The following is a 22,756-nucleotide window of genomic DNA, read 5'->3' as shown; positions in this document are numbered from 1 at the left end:
CCTGATTAATGGCAACATCTATCTTTAAGGAAAAAGGTTGTCATTCCCCTGAGCTATTGTGCAATTCTGAAATGTTTTAACATTGTGCTTTACATGGCAAGAGCTTGAGTGGGTTTGTTCCTTCTGGTAAGATCCAGTCCAGCCTGGGAGATGCTCACTGCCCTCTTGGTGGCCATGGGTCGCAGGAGCAGTGGCGTTTGGGAGCAGGGAACAGCCCTCCTGTCGTGTCCTGTCCCCGGGGTGCAGCTCCACAGACAGCTCCTGGCTCCTGCTGCACACACAGCCCGTTGCAGACCCCTCCTGGAGAGATGGACTTCTCCACCGGCACCTCCAGCCCACAGAACAGCTGCAAACAGTCCAGGGCAGAGTTTCCACCTTCTTTCACACCACAGCACAGCTGGACCATTGTTTCTGCTAAAAATTTCTCAGAAGGTCATTTCTCAGCAGTGGATTTCCTAAACATGACTTTGTCCTAGCAGGGCTGCAGCAGGGGAGCATCGGCGGGGCAGCAGGGGTCTCTCTGCCTGCCCACAGTGGGTGCGCACCGAGGCTGGGGACACACCGACGTGGAGCTGCACACCGAGGCTGGGGACACACCGACGTGGAGCTGCACACCGAGGCTGGGGACACACCGACGTGGAGGTGCACACCGAGGTTGGGGACACACCGACGTGGAGGTGCACACCGAGGTTGGGGACACACCGACGTGGAGCTGCACACCGAGGCTGGGGACACACCGACGTGGAGGTGCACACCGAGGTTGGGGACACACCGACGTGGAGGTGCACACCGAGGCTGGGGACACACCGACGTGGAGGTGCACACCGAGGTTGGGGACACACCGACGTGGAGGTGCACACCGAGGTTGGGGACACACCGATGCGGAGGTGCACGCCGAGGTTGGGGACACACCGACGTGGAGGTGCACACCAAGGTTGGGGACACACCGACGTGGAGCTGCACACCGAGGCTGGGGACACACCGACGTGGAGGTGCACACCGAGGTTGGGGACACACCGATGCGGAGGTGCACGCCGAGGTTGGGGACACACCGACGTGGAGGTGCACGCCGAGGTTGGGGACACACTGACGTGGAGGTGCACGCCGAGGCGGGGTGTCCCCAGCAGCAGAGCCCTGCAGGCAGCCTGGGCTTGGGGCTCCTGCCCGCGGAACCCCCAGGGGAGCAGGGACTCCGGACCCACCGGGCCCATCCGCCATGCTCTCCCTCTTGCTGGGCGCTCAGCCCTCGGGCTCCGCTTTGTGAGGAGGTCTCTGCTCGCTGAGGATTCCCGGAACCTGCGGCTGTTTCCAAAACACACAGCTTGCCTGCGGCTTCCCAGAAAGGCAGGAGCAGAGCATAGGTTTAGAGAACAAGCTGTGCTTTGCTCTTGCTCTGTGCAAAATGGTTTGTGACCCTGAGAAAAACAATTGAACACTGGACATTAAGGAAGGTATTTTAAAATCTTTTAATCCTAGTGGAAAAAATTACATTATAGAGGATGAACAATCAAGGGTTTTTTCCACAGGTGATATTATTCATTTTTGTGTTTAAACAAGAAACTTTTTGCTCTCTTATTTTAAGGTAACATGCAGAACTTAGCCTTTATTATTATATTATGGTGACCAGAAACCAAGTTAAAATTAAGCATGAATTTCAAGAACACAGGTGTGATGGGAGCAGCTGAGGGACCTGGGGGTTCAGCTGGAGACCAGGAGGCTGACGGGAGACCTTTCCAAGCAAGAACTTTGGTTCTGTCTGTCCTGAACACCAGAGTTACCCCCAGGCAATCCCTGAGAGGGGCTGTGGGCAGATACAACAACGGGAGAGCTCAACACGTACCAAGATTTGCACCCCAAACAGACCGTAAATAGGAGAAGACAGAAAGGAAAGGTGGGCACAATCAAAGGAGGGACGAAGGGAAAAAAATCTTTGGAAAAATGACTACTTGTGAGTCAAAAGCTGTTCATCCCGCCTTTCTCACAGCAGTATGCTGAGTTTTGAGGCTTTTTGGGAGTTTCAAGGAGCACACAGGATCAGCGCAAAGAGACCGAGTCGCACCTGGAATCCACACGAGAAGAGGCCGAATGGGCAAAGACAGACCCGATGTGTCCGTTCTGATCTGCTTGTGACAGAGGGAAAAGAAGCTGCAGAAGGTGCATTTTCTGCCTCACAGGTTTTATAGGATTTTAGGCAATGTCCATTGGATTTTACTGAGTGGAAGGAACTTGTACATCTTTTATTATTGCAGTTTCTGAGAGACAGCTGCTCTAATCTCTTCATCTCATCTCCATCTCATCAAAGCTGGTGTTCAGAAGTCTGTTTTTGTTTTTTTATGCAAGCTGATGGATTTCAACTAAGGTGAAAGCGCACAAAAGGGAACAAAAGCGTCAGCTGGTGGGAGATCGAGTCGGTAGTTATAGCAGTAACCAAAGTGCAGTGGGCAGCGCAGGTGGCAGAACCTCCCAACACCAGCGCCCGTCCTCGCTGGACCCCTAAAACCGAGAGTGAAGGAAAAAGCCAGAAAACATCTACTTCTCACTGGGTTTAACTCCACTGATTTCTGCAGAGCAAGAATTACTTTAAGTGAAAATTCACCTTTAAATAAATGTGAATACAATTCCAGGAAAAGACTGAACGCATAATCCTACAATCCAAGATACTTTACCGTGGTTTAATGATGGTGTGCCCCACATCTAAAACAACTCAGGAATCTTTACTCATGAAGACACCACTGCACCTCTGGAAAATCTGCTTCTGCAAGGCGAACACTAGGGGCCACGGATCTGGATGCACAGAGAGCAGCACCAGAGTGAAAAGGCTCAAAGCGAAGGTGCGGTGCTGCTCAGTCTTGCTGCAAGAGCAGAACATGCGGCTTCCGGTAGCTCAGACAACGTGAATGTTTTACAAACCTCAGAAGGGTTGTTCCTCAGTGTCTAATTAGTGAATCCCTGAGGCCGGAGAGGTCCGGGCCCGCCGTGCAGCCGCCGATCCTGCAGCGCTCGCCGATCCCATCGCCGTCTCCATGCAGCACGATGCTCCACCCGACGTGACCCACAGCTCGGAAGCGTCTCTGACCCGGGGGAGGTGGGTCCCAGCTCCATCCTGCCTTACCGGGGCCGTGACAAATCCTCCTGCCACGGGGAGTTTTCCTTTGCTGAGGACTGGGGTACTTTTGGAGCAATTCAGTATTCTTTTGCTGCCTCTTGCTGCATGCTGCCAGCAAAGAGATGCTAACAGAGACTGAAGCTGTACAGACTCTTAGCTTCTTGCTTTATTAACTTTAAAGACGCTGCCCAGACTGCCTGCTCCAGTCGAAGGGTCTCTCTGATTATCTTTCCAGGTAAATTAATGCCTGACATATTTCTTTATTAGATTTTGAAGGCATTAATAAATGAATTTATTAGGTGATTTCTTCATTTAATACTGCGGTCTAAACCAACAGACAACAGCAGAAAACTGGTTTATTGAAACTGGTTCATTGCCATATAGGCAATGTCCTGGTGCCAGTACCTGTAAATCCTCACTGAACAAGGCCAAGTGATGCTGCTTAGCTGGAGTCCGCAGAACTTACAAACACCCCCCCCAGAAGACAGACCCGGCTCCCGCACGCTGTGCACGAGCAGCTGCAGCCTCCAGGCAGCCGGCAGCTCCGGGCGCTGCCCCGCGGCCCCGGCGCTGCTCTGCCCTCGGGCACCAGCTCCAGGCCAGCGCTGCGCGTGCGGGCGGCACCCTCCCAAACCTGCGCTCCGGACAGAGGGACCAGCCGGACAGCGGTATTGCAGGTCAGACCATTAGCTCCTATTAGATGTTAAAAACTACATAATAGTTCTTAAAGTACTTCTCCTTAGTTCAAAAGTAGACAAAGTAGATATTTTATATGTCAGGAAAGACATTTCCTTTCCCCAGGGGATATGTTATTTGTACCTTCTAAACACCAAAGCTATTAACAATAAACAATTCAATGCAAATAGGAGGTATTTATAAGCAGAGGGGTGCTCATGGGAATGAAATCATGAACACAGAGAGTCTCTGATTTCTAGTCTTAAAATAGTCTCAATTTTATGCACATTAAAAATTCTTTCTACAACTATTTCTGCCAACATTACTGTCCCTGGTGCAGATCCAGCAGGACCCTCGGGCTCTGCTGCGCAGCGCGTCCTCCTGCCCAGCCCTCCATGGGGACACGTCCCCGCGCAGCCCGCGGCTCCTCACCAGCTCTCGCTGGCATGTCGGCTGGAAAGGGCACGGTGTGGGCAGCACCGCGTGTCTCTGGGCACCAGGGACACCTCGGAGCCCGGTGTCCCGGCAAAAGGCTTGCAAGGGACTGGCACGCTGCAGCTCTGCGTGGGTGTCCAGCACCGTGGGCAGGGGGTTGGTTTGTTCCGTGACGGTACTGTCGACTTGTCACTAAAGATTTTACTATCCTTTTGTCCCTTGTGCTGCACTCTGGTTCAGCGATGAAAGTGCAGTGGGATCGGGAGAGCAGCCCTCTGGCCCTGTCTCTGACCTGCCAAGTGATTTGTGCACAAGTCATACCGTCCTTCTGGGCCGGGATTTCAATAAAACGGGGTTAAAGCAGCAGACCTCCACTGCCATGCGCTCTGCAAGTCCTGGAGGAAGAACTGGTTACATGAGAGACACAAATGCCCCAAAGTATGTGAGCAAAACAACAGTGAATATTTTAATAAGGTATTAACAGTTGACTTAAAAGGCATTGCATTAATCTACAAAGAGCAAGATGGATAGGTCTACTTATACATAAGATTCTAGCCTGCTAATAGTCCTGTAATTTTTAGCTAAAGCCTGTTTCCAGGGTTTATCCGTTTTCTCTCATGGGCATTATTGGTAGAAGGTTCTTAGGAGTACCATGCGCATTTCAGCAAAGCCTGAATTACACAGGGAACATACCCTGTTGTCATTTGTAGAGGAGAAACTGGCTTATGAGTTTCACTTGAAAAACGGTATGTGCATGTTTTAAATCCTGGGTCATTACATCAGTGTCTTCCAGGAGCCTTCAATGTCTGTAAACAACATATTTAGTAATAACTCTGTATTTGACACAAACTTTCTTCTTACGTCTGTTCTAGGAGTAATAGGACAGAAATTCTCATAATAAAATACAAATTTTGGACATATAGTATATCCTTAACATTGATATAATATTTTGTAACAAATTCTATAAACTATTTATTACACAAGGTGAACTTTAAAAAGAAAATATGGATCGAAGCACAGAACATATGGAAACAAGCATTTGTAGTTTCAGTACACGACAATCTACCAATTCTCTCCTAATTTCCCTGGGATATTACACAGAACCGTAAACACTGTGGCTGGAAGGGACCCTGACCTACCCTGCTGCTCAGAGCAGAGCTGCCGTCAGCTCCGGGGACGGGGACTCCAGCGCCTGACCCAGCACCGCCCAGCTCTCCTGCTGGAGCCGCTGCTGTGGGCAGTGGACCCAGGAGCGGTCAGACCATCCCGCCAGCCTCCCCAGCCAGGCTCAACCAGCCTCCAGCTCCCGCCTTGGCTACAGACCCCGGATACCTCGCCATCATCGCAGCTTCTGCTGGCTCCGCTCCAGCAGCTCCACATCCCGTTTGAACTGGGAGCCTGAAACTGGACGCAGGTCCCCAGGTGTCCTTGCCTGCTCTGAGCAGAGGAGATAACAACCCCCCTTGCCAGGATGTGAAACGCCGCTGGCTCCAGCGTCAGCTCCAGTCACTGCTGGGCAGCCACTCTGTGAGCCCAGTCCGTTCCCATCGCACCCAACAGCAGGTCCATCCAGCCCGGAGCGTGTGTCCTCAGCTCCCGCCGGGGACTGCGGTGGGACATGGTGCTGATGTCCTCGCTCGGCCCCAGCACGCTGGTCCCTGCTGTCCCCTGCCCCGCAGTCCCATCCTGCCATAGAAAGCCATCAGGCTGTCCAAGCAGCACCTGCCTTGGGGAACATGTTGACTGGTCCCAATTGATTTCTTGTGCTTTGTTTGGGAACAGATTCCAGGGGCCACACTCCATGGTTGTTCCAGAACTGAGGTGAGGCTGACCAGCCCATCCCTCTGAGTCCTCCTCCTTCCCCTTCTTAAAGATTGGGGCCATATCACTATTTTCCAGTCACAGTCCCCTCCTAATCACCACAATTTTTCACAGGTGACACACACCAGATCCCAGTCACGTCAATTAACCCTTTTGGCACCCTTGGTGAGTCCCTGCCAGCCCCCAGATTTGTACAAATCCAGTTCCCCCAAGTAGGTCCCAACCTGCTGCACTATCAGTGCAGGTTGTCCCTTTCCCAATGACCTATATGCTGACTTTGCCTGGGGAAACACATCTCAAGTCCAAACAATTTGAAATAGGGTTTTCACACTAGATTTATCGGAGGTTTGGAAAGTTCGTGGTGTGCTGACTTTAGGCCTGAAGCTGTGCTCTGCTGAAGCAGAGGTCCATCGTACGCGGATGGGGTACAACTACAGACAGGGATGGGATCGCAGAAGATGCACACAGGCTGATGAGCCAGCCAGTACCATGTTTAGAAACTGAGCTGACCTCGCATTAAAGCCAATTCACTTCTCCAGTGACATTCAGAATGGGTGGATTTTCTTGCTGAGTAAATCACAAGCGGAAAGCATGAGCAAGGATGATCTTTGGAAGCTTGCCCAGGTTGCAATTAGCTGCATGCCCGGCTTTGTGATGCACCCGGCTCAGCTCTCCAGCCCCCACGGCCCCCGCCGGCAGCCCCAGACCCTCCCAGCCAGAGGCAGGAGTGCTGCCAGCGCCGGGAACGTCGGATCTCCCCATCGCTTGCCAGCATCCTCACTGCCCTCGCCTCCAGCTGAGCCATGTGTGCCAGCAGCTGAGCCCAGAGCTGCTGGCACCCGTTTGTGCCAAAATGCACAAACTGACTGTATTTTCCCTTTCTTTGCAAAGACGCAGAAAATCTGCTGCATGTCACCAGTGCCACCTGCTGACGCTTTCTCCGTCCCGCAGGTCTCCGGTTCTGCTCTGGGCACAGCCAGGGCCACCTGCGCCGTCCGACCGCAGGAGGAGCGGCTGCCCCGGTCGCCGCCGTCGCTGCCGGCCGGGTGCAGAGCGGCGGGTGCGGAGCACACCCCCGCCTCGGAACAGCGCCTGCGTGCCGCCGGCCAGGACGGACAAACCAGCCCCTGCTTTCCCAGGCCCTTGCAACAGGTGAAGCTGGGTCACTTCGCAGCTTCACTGCTGAAGTCTGTCCTAACAAAGGGGTTTTTGCTGCCCTCGCGGTGGTTCCCTTTGTTCCAAAAGGTGGCTTTGTCCTACGGAGAGAGCAGCCGGTTGCCAGCTGTGATCCAGGCACGGTGCCTGGTGCGAGCCCTGGGCAGCTCTGAGCCGCGGCGACGCTCCCCCTGCAAAGCAGACTCCTGTGTAGCTACTGCTGCCCTTCGCGGCTCGGCCCGCCCTGTCCCCGGCGCCACACTGCTTACAGAGGGGACACTGAAAGGAGCCACCAACTCAAGCCCAGTGACCTGAGCTGGTCACACTAGAAAACTTGGTCACAGGTGCAGAAAGGTCATCTTAACATTGCTGTGCAGCATAAGCAATAACAGCTGAAGGTGACAGTGCAATTATAACTGTAAAATTCAAACCTCTTGTCTCCAAAAATAAAAATAAAATAGAATATTTAAATTCTACACAGGATGAAGGAAGAGAAAGCAATGGAGTAAGTAGCAACTAATACTTTGTACATGTTGGATATCAAAAGGTCGGTTTCTTTAAAAAGCATATTAAGGTATGAAAGTACCGATGCGCCATTTATTTTCCATACACTCAATGTTTAACTAAGTATACTGCCAGCTGCTAAAGGCACGGTATGCAAATGAAAAATACCTCTGCATGTCTGTGCTCAAAAAGTCTTTGTACTTCTGTGGAGACAATGATGGAATAAGTACTAAAAAGGCAGAAATTGTTGTGCACCCCATATCCATATCAGTTAGATAATCCCAGCTGCAATGCCATTGAGAAACATTTTGTGTTTCAATTTACAGAAATATAACTGAAAGACAAGGTGCAAACGTTCAGAGAGCTGGAAAAGCTCATCCAGTTCCCACTTTAAAAAGTGAGCTTTTTTCTGCTGCAGAAATCCCTTTAGAAGTTTGGAAACAGTTTCTCTTGGTTTTCACATCTCTTTTGTTATGTCAGGAAACTAAAATCCAATTTGCTGGCACAGACTTCCAAAAGCTGGGTATTGTGCAAGATTAACGCGCTGGAATGAAAACATTTACATTCAGAAAGGCCCTGCGGTACTGCCCAAGGAATATATGGGTTAGAGACTTCTTGGGGTTCTCAAATGTGAAACATTCACGGCACAGACACCAGGAGGAAGTACAATTCCCATATAAACATAACAGAGATACCATCACACATTTACACAAGCAAGTTTGCTGTAGAAGACTCAACAGTGGAAGACAACGTGGCAGCAGGTTCGGAGATCAGGACACTTCAGGTCACCCGCCCGCGTCCACCGTCCCTCCCGAGACACCAGCAGCAGCGTCCGCACCCTCAGACCGGGCACCGGATCCGCCGGATCAGCGCGGAGCACTCAGGTCAACCAGCGCTCTGCGTCTCCTAAATGAACTGTAGACAGAAACACAACAACACTTCACTTTGCATTCCTCCTAGTTGTAAATTAATCAGAAAACATATCATATTATTCCTTTCTCAGAGAACAAATTACGTCTCATAAACTTATTTAAAAAGCAAGTAAGCTGGCTGCTCAGGAACTGAATTTTAGAAATAGTTATCTTTTAATAGTGTTCATGTTGGATTTCTTTATTCAAGCTGGATGTGCAAACTCTTCAAAGAGAAGTTGTTATTTCAAGGGTTCCCGTTCTCCCCTTTTGTCCCCATGTTATCCATGAATGAGACACAAACACTTATTAATGAGTGAGTTTACTTCAGAGCACACTGCACACAACCTGCTGAAGGCAGGCAGCGTTTCGCATGATCGATTGATTCTGGGAAAGCCATTGTCCATGATGTCTGAAAACAACTGCAGAAGCAGTGCTCTGGAGTACATGTCTGTGGGAGCATATGATATATACATCACACATGAATCCACAAAGTTAGAAGGACTCCAGAAAGGTAACTTAAAAATCTGATAGGGATTTCCCAAGGACAAGACCGTCCCAGTAGAGACCTATTAGCAGTATGGGTCTCAAAGTACATTATTTGTGGGCAAAGACACAGGAAAAAAAAACCTCATCTTCTTTACCAAGGTTCTCTCACAGAAACCACCGCAGCTGTTGTACCCGAGCAAGCCAGCAGCGGCTCCGAGCGTGGAGCGGGCTGGCGCGGCACGGAGCAGCCGCTGCTGCCCCTGCCGCCCTCTCCTCGCACCGGGCACCCGGGCCGGCTGAACGCTGACCGAGCAGAGCGGCTGCTGGAAGCCGCTCAGTGAAAGACCCCCACGTAAAAAACATTAACTGATTATAGAATATCTAGATTTTTGCATTTTAAAAGTTTAATTGCTTTCCTATCTGCTTAAACTTTCCAGTGTACCACATTCTTGTGCTCTACTCCTTACAGTGATCCTTGGAACATTTGTTTCTTGCAAGCAGTTACAGATCAGGCATCCCCTTGCTTCAGTCTGCGTTCTGCTGAGCACTGATCTGTGATATTCAGCATTATGCTCCAACCGTCAGCCTACCAGTTTAAAGACTTCCCTGAAGTTGTCAGTACTTAAACACAGCGTTTTCATTTCCTAAGCTAGCAGAGCTGTGCTTTAATGCAGGATCTCAAGGGCTCTGCTGCGCTGGTCCCTCAGGGCGCTGCAAGAGCTGAGCTTTCTCTAGGGGCAGAAAGGAGGACTGAGCCAAGTTCTTTCAGCTCGCACAGTGTCATACCAGAAGCACCCACAGCAAAGCCCCTTTGTCAGTTCTGCCACCACACAGTCGGGATGGATAGTGGTCTAGTACCAGGATAAAGCGCATTTAAGTTCTTGGCCTGAGATAATTGCAGTTTACTTTCACTTGGAAGGTGCAGGATGCAAAAGCTGCTGGCAACAACCAAACCACATTTTAGATGCAAGTTCTGGTTTTGCTGCTGGATGCATATTGAGAGACATTCGTGATGCCAGTCAGCTGCTCTGCACTGCAGAACCCACGCAGCCTCAGGGAAGGGAGCTGGTTCTGCTCGCCGTGTCCCTGCGGGCTCTGGTTCCGCGGGGAGCGCAAGGTGCTTTTACTGGAGAGCACACGGAGCCGGACCAGCCTTTCCAGCCTGAATCGGGTCTTGCATTTTGAAGTTCACTGAGTTATTTCTGCTTACATTTTGCAACTTCTTTACGAATCTGTAGTTGTGGCCAGAAGCCTCATCAAAATAACTGATAACCGGACTTTCTGTCCTCGGTGATCCAGAAGAAAATTTCAGAGACTGCTCTAGGGCTCGGGATTTACTCCTGACACAAACGTGCGTGGTTCCCCAAGAGCTCGGAGTCTGCTCTCACCACACTCCCCTGACCGAGACACGGACAGCTGGAATGTGCTGATCTCTGCTTCCAGGTTTGCGTTTTCACTGTCTTGCCTTTCTTGCTGCACAACATCTCCTTGGGGGACGCACTCAGGCTTTGTTGAAAGCCAACCAGATATGCCAAGCTTTACCATGGGATTTTTATGTTTTACTAAGAAACTGAATAAGTCCCAGTAGCTGCTGGATGTCAAAGGGGACAAAAAAGCGGGCTGGTTAAGTATGGAGAAAACAGCTATTCACAGAGGACAAAAACTGCCCGTGGATGCCAACCAGGCACCAGCGACAGGACACACGCGGTGCCTGGGGCCAGATGCCACCCAGACTGCCCACCAGCCCTGCAGGGTCCACAGCAGGGTCAGGATGGAGCCCCTCGATATTCCCTAAAGGCTCTTGTCCATCCTTCATCACTGCAGTTACAATTCACGAGGATTTCAAACCAGCCCATATGACACTCCTCATGTCTTCACTTCCCGTGTATCCAAGGCTGGACACTTTGAAAGCAGGAGAGGACTTCTGCAGGAAAGGACAGAAAGGACGGGTCGTGGCCCACCGATTTCCAGATGTTTACATTCTCCTGTTCAAAACACGTCCCTTTAAAAACAAACCAAACCAACCAAAGCAAACCAAAGCAAACCAAAGCAAACCAACCAAACCAAACCAAAACAAAACAAACCAAAACAAAACAAAACACAATAAACCACAACATATCTGTCCATTCATTCATTCAGCAACCACATTTCACATCCCATCTCACAGTGTCTTTCCTACAGATGATGGTGCAGCTCTGCAATTTATAGAATGAGCCTTTAAGGCAAATAATAGGAAATGAGCCAGAGGAAACACATTGCTTCTCCCGAATTTTGATTCCAGCAGGCAGTCCCCTGTGAAATACACGTGGTCCATAACTTCAGCGCAACCCCACTTGTGGAAGTTATAACCATGACTCACGTCACGAGTGATCTATTTTTACTGGCCCAGGAAAACGCACTTTTCTTTAGCAGTTTGGAAATGGAGCCTGATTAATTTACATACGTGCCTCACTTCACGCTCACATATAGCATATGCCTACTATGAGTAAGGATTTCCACCGTACATGATAAGCATCTGTTTACCCGATTAGTGCTTCCATCCATAACACTAAGGGCTGAAATTCAGGGAAAGTGCTACTTTTAGAATTTGCCATCTGGTTGAGAGAAACCCGCACGTGCCCAGCAAGACGAACGGCTGTGTCTTTACTACACCTTTGGCACACGCACATGTGCGCAAACACACTCTTCTCCCAGGTTTTCCCTGCGGGGGCTGTTTCCAGCCTCGGAGGTGACCCCATCCCGTGCCCCAGCGATGCTGGTAGTGAGAACGGCTGGACCCCCAGCCCCACGGCACACCGCCACACGCTGCCGATGAACCGTTGCCTGAGAGCCGCGCAGAGGCAGCGCGGGCAGTTCCTCTCGGACGTGCCCAGGACACGACGCTGCCTTTGCTAGTCAGGCGCTCAGGCCACGTGTGACCCTCCTGCGCTCCCACAAGTGCCTGGAAGCCTCCTGCGCTCTGCTGTTGCCCGTCCAAATGCCAGCCTCCGTCCACGTGGTTCGCAAGGCCATTCTGAGAAAACCAGCAACATCTCCATCATTTTTGGTCCTGGCCTGGCCATGACATTCTTTGCTTTAAGCATCATGCTTTTGAGCACATCACCAGCTGTGGCAGGGCCACCCGTGGGCCTGCACGTCGCTCCAGGCTGTCCCAGGGAGTGGGGACAGGGGCCCCTCGAGGGCAGCGGCAGCAAGGTGATAGCACCGGGCGGGCTGGAAGCTCAGTCAGGTTAAGTGGAGAAAAACACCAATAGGTCCCAGAAGCCAAGTTTCAAGCAAAATTTGAGGATTTTGTCGCGCTTCTCCAGAGCTGTGGCTCCGTGCAGGCTCAGTGTCGTGAGCACAGCCGACATTTACACAGTATAATCACACCTCAGGCTGAGCCCTCCCGTGGGAGCAGCCAAGTCCGGATTGCTTGTTCCAAACTGTTTGAATGAATGGGTTTTATTCCCCATCACTGTATGGCTGTTTTGCTTTATCTGAAAGCACGAACAGGGGAGGTAGCATTTCCAGGCACCAGAAAGAAATGTTCTAGGTTTGCCAGAGCAGACTACCTGACACCCATAGATTAAACATAAAGCTTTGGTTTTTCCAGCGTAGGCTGCCTGGCTGGAAGCATTGTATTCCAAGCCCACCAGCACACAGTTAATTCAGCGGCTCCTGAGGGTGACGGTGTGCCAGCGAAGTGACACCACGCGAGATGGTGATGCGTGATCTGGTCGGACAGGACCGCAAGACCTCGTAGTGCTGCGTCACTTCATACGTGGCAAACGGAGGCTCTGCGAGGCGGTGCTGCCCGAGGCGCCTTGTCTGCCACCTCTGCAAGCGCCTTACGTGCCCCAGCGCTGAGAAGATGCAGCGATTAACGGCATTCGCTCCTCTGCCCCAAGTATTAGGAATTCGTCCTCCAACTCCTGAGCAAATGTATTTGTGTAATTGCAGAGCCAGGCTATGATTATGATAAGTTGTTATTTTGTTCTAGATCTGAAAATGAATTTTCCACAGGCACACTGAATTAAAAAATTATTGTATGTTCCATTTGCACGTGTAGCAAATACTTATATAAATCCTTTAGCTAGAAACTGTACATAGTGACCTTTATGGCTTCCTCCATTATTTTTCTTAAAGATAACGGTAACTAATCAACATCTATGACACACCTTGGACAACCAGAGCAAATTATCTTGTGTGTAACCATATAGTATCTGCCTTCATACCTCTGGAAACTGAAGTCAGAATTCCTTTTTAATTCCTATTTTTATCCAATTATACACACACATTAAAGTTAAATGGAATGCACTCACGTACAGCTCCTGACCCGATTCGCGTCTGCTGTGAATCAGCTGCAGGGAGATCCCAGCACAGCCGCAGCACGGTGCCAGCGAGCAGCCCGGGACACGGAGATCGGGTCCTCCCTTTGCCAGCGCTGTGACCCTCCTGCTGGCTTGGAGAAGTTCTGAAACAAGGGAGTAGCTTCATTGTGTGAGCAACAATTATTGCACTTCACTTTCCTTGCATATTTTCCTCCAAGCCTTTAGAAATCTGCAGGCGTACTTTCAGAGCATCAAGCCTGAATTCATATTTGCACATCCATCTGCTGAAGGCAAGTTTCTCTTGTGATTCAGTGAATGGCACCTAGAACAGCTCTGGCCACCTGAAGCCTTCTGAGACTTCAGTCCTATTGATCTGGGCACTGAGCAAGGAAAACTGTTGGAAGCACTAGTGGATCCATATCTGTATAGCCTGTCTTTTCTGGGCTCAAACTCATTCCTCTGTTTGAGAAGTTGAACTCAAATTGAAGAGCATGAGTTAAATATTTCATGTTGTGCTGGAATGTATAATTCATTATCAAATCCTTCAGAAGGAAAAGATAGAGCTTCAAAAGCTTTAAATAAAGTATTTTCTTTAGCATGTAGACAGACTGCTGAAAAAGTACTTTCCCCCTTTTCTGTTGGTATTATAAACAGAATTAGAGAAGAGAATGCGATAGCAGTAAAACCAGAAACATTCAAAGTAGATTTGAGCAATTACTTGCTATTGTTTGTAGACAGGTGTGAGTATGTTTTGTACATGCTTCTCCAAAGATGCTCTGTTGCACTTAGTTCGCATTTCACTCCCTCCCTTAGGAGCAAGCTGTATTGGTCTCAACAGGTAAACAGCTCCATCGGTTGTTAATTTGACACGTTAACCTCCGCAGGTCACAGACGGACTGTTTGACAGTGCAGATCTCGCACAGCAGGTACTGAGACAAGTGTGATAGTTTCAGCAGCCTGAACCCTGGGGGTTTGTCACCCAGACGCCTGGATGAGTGGGTGATGTCCGCACGCACCTGCATCCCCAGGACGGGCCCTGGTCCCCAGGCACTGGCTCCTGCTGGGGACCAGGCGTGGCGTGGCAGAGCCCGCTGCCCGTGCGGTGCCCGGCTGTCCCCTGCCCTGCGCTGGAGGAACATCCTTCCCGTAAATGGGCCCCGCCGAGCAGAGCCCGGCTCTCGCCCCCGTGCACCCTCCCTTCAGGTATCTATCCACATGGATAAGACCCCACTGAGCCTGCTCCAGGCTGAACGCAGCTCTGGACACGATCCCCCGCTGTGGCCCCACCGGTGCCGTGTCTGGGGGAAGGATCCCCTCCCTCCACCTGCTCTGTTTGAGAACTGACCCTAACAAAAACGTCTCAAAACCATGGAAAAAAAAATCGAAGCGATAATCACACTCATGGTGGCAAATAAAGATCTTGGCTGAGACAGCTTCAGTTTTTTTCACAGTTGAAGCAGTTTCCAGCACAACGAGAGCCCTCTGGTGTCTCACTGAAGCAGGTCTCTGCAGAAACAACTCGCCTTTGCGACCTGGACGTGCAGCTGACAGAGTCTGCGCTCTGTCCTCCGCACAGCGTGCGAGGTTTCAAATACCGTCTGAGAGCACCGAATGCTGTTCAGTTCTCAAAAAACAACAAAGTGTTCTGCTTTGCTGTGTTTCTGTAACAGATCCTAATTGTCCACTGGTGGTTCACAAAAGCCGCAAGCTAATGTTGTGATCCTTCTGGCTTCATGCGGAAAATAATCACAGAGCTTTGGCAAGTGAATAATAGACAATTGCTTGTTGTCTCTGTGCTTGCTTTGAAGAAATCTGTGCATAAAAACACCAACAAGATTTTCACGTGTAGTTAATCGTGCCTGTGAGACACTACCAGAGCTTTTCCGAACAGGGAGTTTCGGAAGGTCCGATCGTGCCGCCATGTAACAGATGTGTACTGCACACCAGGGCATCCACTCACGGGGCAGCTTTTCTAAACACATAAAGTAAGGGAAAGCATCAGAGAAGAATTCAGTCATTAGGGCACATTTATGTAAGCACACCTGAATGCACACGTGTATTGTCATCATGCGCATATGATAGCATGTGAGGCTGAATTATAGGGTCTTTACTAGATTTTTCACTCTTCTTTTGGGCTTTTCATCTTTCACATTTCTTAAAATGGATTTTTCTTAAAATTTTCAAAACTGATAATGAACAACAACAAAAAAGTATTATTAAGTTAAACAAATTAAGTTTAAACCATTATTTTACTTGACTTCAGCTTTGAATTGCCCACTCCACATTTGACGAGGATTTTAGAGCTAATGATGTTCGTGGCATCACGGAGAGACTGATGAACTCTATTCTACGCTGCAAAACCTCCTCGGTGCCTGACACCGTTGTGGAAAGCCTGGAATTAACATAACAGGGATAACAGCAACTTTTTTCTAGGATGAAAAACAAAAAGGAAGTCCGATTTTGAAAGGATCCCCTGATCAATATCGACAATGCGGTGCACATTAGTTCATGTTCTTCCCCTCTTCTCCATGTTCTCCTCTGTTTCCTCGGGACTTTTTTGAGGACAATGATAGATGCCTATAGGAATGGACTTTCTGGAAAACCCATGGTCACAGACAAGTCCAGAGGGACCTTAACAGGAAAATCTAACATAAAACATCCACAGTTCTAATTTTGGGTGATGCTGGCAGAGCTGCACCAGAGGCCACATCTTCGTTTTGCAGAGGCAGAGGAAGGTTTCTCCGCAGCCCCAGAGAGGCACCGTGCCACCAGAGCACATTATCAGTGTAGCACCACGAGCTATCGCTTCGCTGTACCTGATCTTTAGTGGCTCCCACACACTAGGAACTGCAGGAGACATAAATATTTCATATCAAGGCGTGGAGGGCTGCCGGAAGCTGAGACTGGCTCTGCCTTTACAACCCAGCGTGAGGGAGAAGGTTCGGAAGTCGGAAGTAAAATCAGGATGTCTGAAGACAATTTTGACGGATGATTTTTGGCCCTTCCAGCCTGCGTTACAGCCAGCCCGAGCCGCGGTGCCGAGCTCCCTGCGGGAGCACCTGCGCGGGCCGGCGCCCCCGGCTGCGGGCGGCGTTTCTGGGGGACAAGCAGGTTGCTGGGGAGCAGCCCCCACCACCGCGCAGCCCGGGTGCTGCCGCAGCGGCGAGCTGCTCCGCGGCCACACGGCACAACTAGGGCTCAGCTCGTGGGGCCGTTCGCGCGGACACGGGCTGCCTCTCGCGGGGTTGGACCAGGGATCGACCCAGGCTCCGGCGCGGCCCCCGGGCGCGGGCGCCATCCCTGCGACGTGCAGCGGAATGCTGGACCCATCTCCCTCTTTTCACTTTATTTTAAAGACAAGTATGCATATCTTAGGGAGTTAAGTGTGCTCAGTACTGTTCCCTGGCACTGAGTCTGGAAGGCATGATGCGGGTGCTGCTCCATTAGGAGCAGCTAGGCTGTCGTACAGGGGCTACATCCGGAGCAGACGTTTCTGTCCAGTTGCCCAGCAGGACCAGTCCATGGCCCATATTTGCCCCAAAACTGTACATTCTGCAAGGAATGGATTTCCCCTCATTTTTGATCTTAATTTTTGGGACCCGTTTGCTGTGGCAGGTCAAGTCCTCCCAGCCCAGCAACTGAACGGCCTTTGGCCGTAACTCTGATCAACCGACAAGCACCTGCGGTGGGTGCATCTGCTCTCAATGGCTGGATCTGACTCAAGGATCTGGGTGGGTTCAGGGGTGGAGACAGATAACAACACAATTAGCCAAGGACTAATTATAGCAATTTGCCCACCTGGCCACAGTACTGGCCCAGGCCCAACTGCAGCCAAATTTGGAAGAACTGGCACCTGCGGTCAGCATGCAAATTTGACCGTGAGTCAGTCATCCTACTCTATAAATAGTGGATGGCTCAGCACCCTCTGAGTGGTGTTGGGCTGTGTGCTGGGCTCTTCTTTGGAGTTGGGGTGTCTCAAGGTAACTCCTCAGGGCTGGGAGGATCCTTATCACATCAGATACTCGGTAAGTGAATTGGGAACAGGCGCACTGAAGCTTTGTCAACTTAGCTAAGTGATAGGGGGATTGATTATGCATATATGAGCCTTTAGACATAAGCTGTTCACCCAGTCTGAGGCTGGATCCAGCCCCACTGGGACTCCTCTGAGAAGGAGTTCAGAAAGCAAGGGGCTCCTTTCTGAGCCTCGTGGCTCAACAGGGGAGTCTCCCTGACAGACTTGTCTGGCCTTGTCCCCCGTGCAGTAAATAACCTAGTGTACCGTGCCATCGTCTCCTTAAACCACTGTGGCATTTACTATCAAACTTTATCAATAAGCACATTGCAGCTTCTCTCTTAGGAGTGAAGTACATCGCTCTATCTGTGACAACTGCAAATGAGTCCCAGGTGAAAACACGTAACATGACTGAGAGTGTTCTGCTTCTCTTTTACTTCTCTTCTGCATTGTGCGTTTGATTACCTGTTTTCCCAGGGCAAGAGGCAGTAAAGGACACAGTAAAGCTCTGTGTTCTGAGCAACTTAAAAAAGGTCAGAGCAATGCAGTGCTTGGACCTAGGGGTTACTTACAAGCTCTTAATTCATCTGTGTTCTGCATATTAATGCAGAATTACTGTGTGAGTATTGACCAGGATCAAGGAACAGTGAGTGTCTCACTGATCCTCAATGAAGAGGTGTTTTTCCTGCTGTGTTTCCATATTCTTTCTCTCTTTTGAGAGCACATTGAGATGTGCACAGACACTGGCTTTTGTAAGCTTTTCAGTAATGTTGATCTGACTGTAATCTCAGTACATAAAACTGTGAGATATCATAATTTCTAATTTCTCAGGAAGGTATATCTTTACATTACCAGTCTGTTTTTCTAAACATGTATCTTGTCATACCAAATTTGTGTTAAAAGCAGGAGAGTAGCCAAGAGAAGTCAGTGAAAACGAAGTTAATTGCTGTGACTGTTAAGCGCTAGAGCTGCGTGTAAATGAGGAGTCCCAGGTTTAAGATTATTTGCATTAGGATCAAGCTGAGAATTAGAATTTGTGAGTGGGAGGCAAACTACAAAGAGCAACATTCATCAGCCCAGATTCTAACTTGAATGTGATGATAAATAAGAACATTAATCATCAGCTGTGAAGCAGAAACAACAAAACTATAAAGGCAAGCCCACACCTACTGTTAGAATACTTGAAACAACTTTAACAAGCCTCAGACATCTCTGAAAATAATGTGCACAGGTGTGACTTGACTAATGGAGAAGATTTTAATAAACTGTGATAAACTGATAATATAATTACCAGCATTTACTTAGCAATCAGAGCTGTTGTCAAACACCGATGCTGTTTTTTTCAGAAGCCTGACAAAGAGATTGCCAGTCTTCACAGGGAAGTGAAACAATTTATACAACTTAAACCATGTGCTCTTTCTGTCTTCTGTACTGTTTGATCGAAACAAACGAGGAGCACTGTGTACGACAGGCACTGCTGATCAAACCTCCCATTCCAAACTGGACACTTCCATAATGCACACAGCATAAGTTTGCCAAAACAAATCTAGACCTGTCTGGTGAGGATAACCCTCCCTTAAGTGTGTGTTCACAATCATACGTTCCTTCTTTTTCCTCCTTTTACTGCAAGACCTCTCCATAGGTCTGTGACTGACGGGCTTGGTAGATCTTAATTTGAGATTAATAAAAGTAGGAATAGGTGAAGGAGAACAAACCCAAAGTTTTACATACGCTGGATGAAGCAGCGTCTGGGCCCTGGTGACCACTGGTCCGGAACACGAAGCTCCTGTTTCCCGTGTCCGTCTGCTCGCTGGCGGGACGGGGCGAGGAGCAGAGGAGCCCCCGATGCTGTGGAGTGCTGCTCAGCAGGGACCGAAGCATCCCGGTGTTAGCAGCGCTGCTGTCAGCACAGACCCCCGGTGTGGCACAGGCAATTAGCTCTGCCCCAGCCAGAACCGCCGCATGCGTCTCTGCTGCGGCTGGGACGTGCCACCCGCACTCCCTGCGTGCGGAGCTGGAGGGCAGGTGTGCAAGCCGGGGGCAGAGCCGGTGATCGCTGGGGGCTGTGACTGGCGAGGAACTGAGGAACTGGAACTGAGAGAAATGTAAATCTGATTAATAGGAAACGGTATGAGCAAACGTAAGAGTTGGAAGGGTCCGTTTCCATAGCAACAGAAAGCAAGAGGAAAAAATAGTCAAATTCCAACACTCTCTTCCATGTTAAACCAGTTTTTCCCAAATCTAGACCAGCAATAGACTGGTTATTACCAGAGAGAGGAGAATGCTGAGACAGTGAGTGTTCTCCCCTTAATGAAGATTTCTGATGATGCACAAGTGGCGATAGGATATTTGCCAGCCTTAGTCAACCAAAAATGTGCCTTGCTAATTAATACGTTGATTTGTATAGTCATAAGCAGGTACAGCGTTATTTTTATTATTGGAATGGGAGATAAATTGAAAAACGTGCGCATGGCTTAACAAAGAAACATGATTTCTCCGAGGGCTCAGTGTTTATCGTTCGCTAAAAACATCTTGCAGAAAAATGTAGATTTGTGTGTGTGACTTGGAAATAAAACCAACATAACATGTAACTAGTACCTGTAATTAAAAGCAATACTGAGGAGTCTGCTGAAGGGCTTATTTTAATTTCCAAGCATGCATCTTCTCCAGTATAGGAATAGTGTACTGAATACATGGCAAAACCGTCCTTGGTCTGTTTTTGTTTGGTTATTGATTTATCGTTATGACAATCAGAGAAGCAGTTTGAGCACAGCAGAGAAATACATACTGAAATACTAATTTTCTTCCTTTTTTATTACCTCTGCAATGAATATGTGCTCACTGCCAAGTAAAGGTAACTAATGGGATAGAAGACAGTAAAACAGAGGGAAAGGGAAGAGATTGCTTCCGTGACAGTGAGAGGATGCCAGAAACCCAGAGAAGCAACAAGTCAGTGTTGCTCCTCAATCACTGCAGCACTGGATCTCTTCCTGGTGTTGGTATTTATGTATCCCAGGCACGTGTCCAACACAAAGATCCTTCTTGTTGGTTATATTTTGATGTGCCCCAGTATGAGACTTTGTAATTAGGAGTCTGGGGGAAAAAAAATGGTTTCTGGGATTAGCTGTCAAACCTGAGGAGGAAAAAAATGTGGATGAAAACAATACTTTTCTCACTGAAATGAAAACCAGAAAGTATTTGTTTCATGGGGACAGAAACCCTCTATTCAGCCTCAACCAGCGCCCTTCAGGATCGGGCCCGGTGGTACAGAAGGGGCAGATGTGGCCCCCGGCCGTGCCGGAGGCAGCGTGCTCGCTGCTCTCCCGTCTCACAGGGAACGTGCGAGCGCGCGGGCTGGAAGAGCCTGACCCTGCCCGGCCCTGCGGGGTCCTGAGTCCTGGTTTCTGCAGGGGGGGTCAGCCCGTTTTGTCCCCCGCAGAGTCAGGACTGGAGCTCCCCGAGCTCGGTGTAGAGGGGGGGCCGTGCTCCCCACCCTGCAGCATCGCTCCCAGCCCCCACCGTTTGCTCTTGAGCCGGGTTTCCCGGGTCCTGTTCTCCGCAGTTTTCCTGTCCTGGTTGGCTCCGTGTCCCCGCGGGGGCTGCCCGGGGCTCCGCTGTCCCCGGCTGTTCCGCCTGTCCGCACTGAGCCGGACGTGCTGGACAACGAGCCTTCTGGTCTGGATTGCAGGTGGAGGCTCCGGGCTCAGAAACCCTCTGAGGGTCCACAGTCGCCCAGCTCCAAAGGACAGAAGCCGCGTCTTTGGCAGCCAGGCTGCCTCCTGGTGACGTGCTATCGTACAGAGCATTTTTTTCTTCCAAAGCAGTATAGTTCACAATCGTCCTAAAGTGTTTGGACCACTCTCCTTTGCCATCCAGGTCCTACTGCCTGAAGCTGTGTGGGGTAAAAAATGGTCTTTTATGGTAGCCCAGCACTAGATGGTAGCTTACATCTTCACGTGGAATTATGCAGCCCTGGGCGAGCATCTGCTGCTTGCTGTCCTAAGGTCATAATAATTATTTTCTCTTCTTTTGAGGAAACAATTGGCTGGAGCACACTGAGCTGCTGACCAGCGCTGGGTCTGCTGTTCAGGTTGGACAGGAATGCCTTCGGCGTTCTCTCTTCTAACCAAATGAGTAATTCCACCAGCTGAGCATATGGTGCAGACACTCTTTCGTTAAATCAATATTAAAGCACTCTAATTAAATCAATACTAAATCAAATTTTGCTCATTATTCATATTTTTGTTGTTAAAAATTTCAGCCACTAGTGCACAGTCTCCAGACTTCCCAGGGAGGGGAGCACAGTTGAATGGACTCTCTCTAACAATCTGAATGAAGAACTGTGAGCTGAGCTCTGCCACTTCCGTATTCCTCTCAGTCTTATACCCACATCTCATATGCAAATACTCTTCGTGTACCTAACGCACTCTGAAGCAGGAGTCCTGTTCTAATTTCTGTCTGCAGTGCTGAATAATGGTGCAAGCCTGAGCTGTGCCACCCCACCTCTGCTCTGATGAGCCACCTGCACCCCAGCGCTGCAGCGGCTCCCCAGCGTGGTCTGGACACGCCACAGCGCGGATGTTTGTGTTGGCAGCGTATTCCCTGATCTCTTATATGTTTGAATACAGGTGCAGTTGTTGCAGCCATGACTTTGTGCTAATGTGTTCTTCTCTTCATGCAAGATGTTAGGGAAACAGGAAGATTTCTGGGCAGTGAGAGAAATGTTTGATTGTGCAGCACAAATATGGAGGAGGAATCCTGTCCAGTCCGCTTCCCACAGCAGCCCAGTCTTCTGGTAATTAGCAGGGATGTTCCCACCTCCATCATTACTCTGGCATTCAAGTGCTCTCCATGCAATTTATTAGGGATTTTATTTCCAGCAGCGGCGTACTGGTGGTGTTTACCATGCTGGTCACAGACCGCACTTGCTGCAGCTCCCTCTGTGCTCTGCCCGGGTACGGCCGATGGCCCTGGAAGTGCACCGGCCATTTGCCAGCCTCTGTGTCTGGGGATCTGATCTCACGCTGAATAGCCCAGCACCAAATTCTCGTCACATTTGTCAGTGCCAGCAGAGCAGTTGTGCAGAGCCAGGCTTCCTCACTGGTCTCCTGCCCCTCCGCAGCCCTGTCACGGTGCGGTGAGGAGAATTCCTGAGGAGCGGTGCCCGCAGCTGCCCCATCTGCTTCCCTGCAGCAGCAGAGTGATGCTCTCCTACAATTCCGTGTTTCTGGCTAACAGTATTTGAAAACGCTGTTGGAGTGGTGCAGGTGGGTGAGCCCCTGGGACAGGACAAGGAGGGCTGGGGGTGCCCCCCTGCCCACTCTGTGCTCCACACCTG

General features: G+C 49.9%; 1 long non-coding RNA gene across 1 annotated transcript; it reads right to left on the bottom strand.

Annotated features, from left to right (window-relative positions):
• Window positions 1-2,400: 2,400 nt before the first annotated feature.
• On the bottom strand, window positions 2,401-19,497 carry LOC135579496 (uncharacterized). Its single transcript, XR_010472655.1, has 3 exons — window positions 19,150-19,497; window positions 13,398-15,378; window positions 2,401-8,611 (listed from the first exon to the last, which is right to left on the bottom strand). It is a non-coding gene; the product is annotated as an uncharacterized LOC135579496 (long non-coding RNA).
• Between the last annotated feature and the right edge of the window lie 3,259 nt (window positions 19,498-22,756).

This window comes from Columba livia, chromosome 5 (assembly GCF_036013475.1).
Source record: "Columba livia isolate bColLiv1 breed racing homer chromosome 5, bColLiv1.pat.W.v2, whole genome shotgun sequence".
Classification (NCBI taxonomy): Eukaryota; Metazoa; Chordata; class Aves; order Columbiformes; family Columbidae; genus Columba; species Columba livia.
Note: the sequence above shows the minus strand (reverse complement) of the source record. Positions and strands in the feature narration are given on the sequence as shown.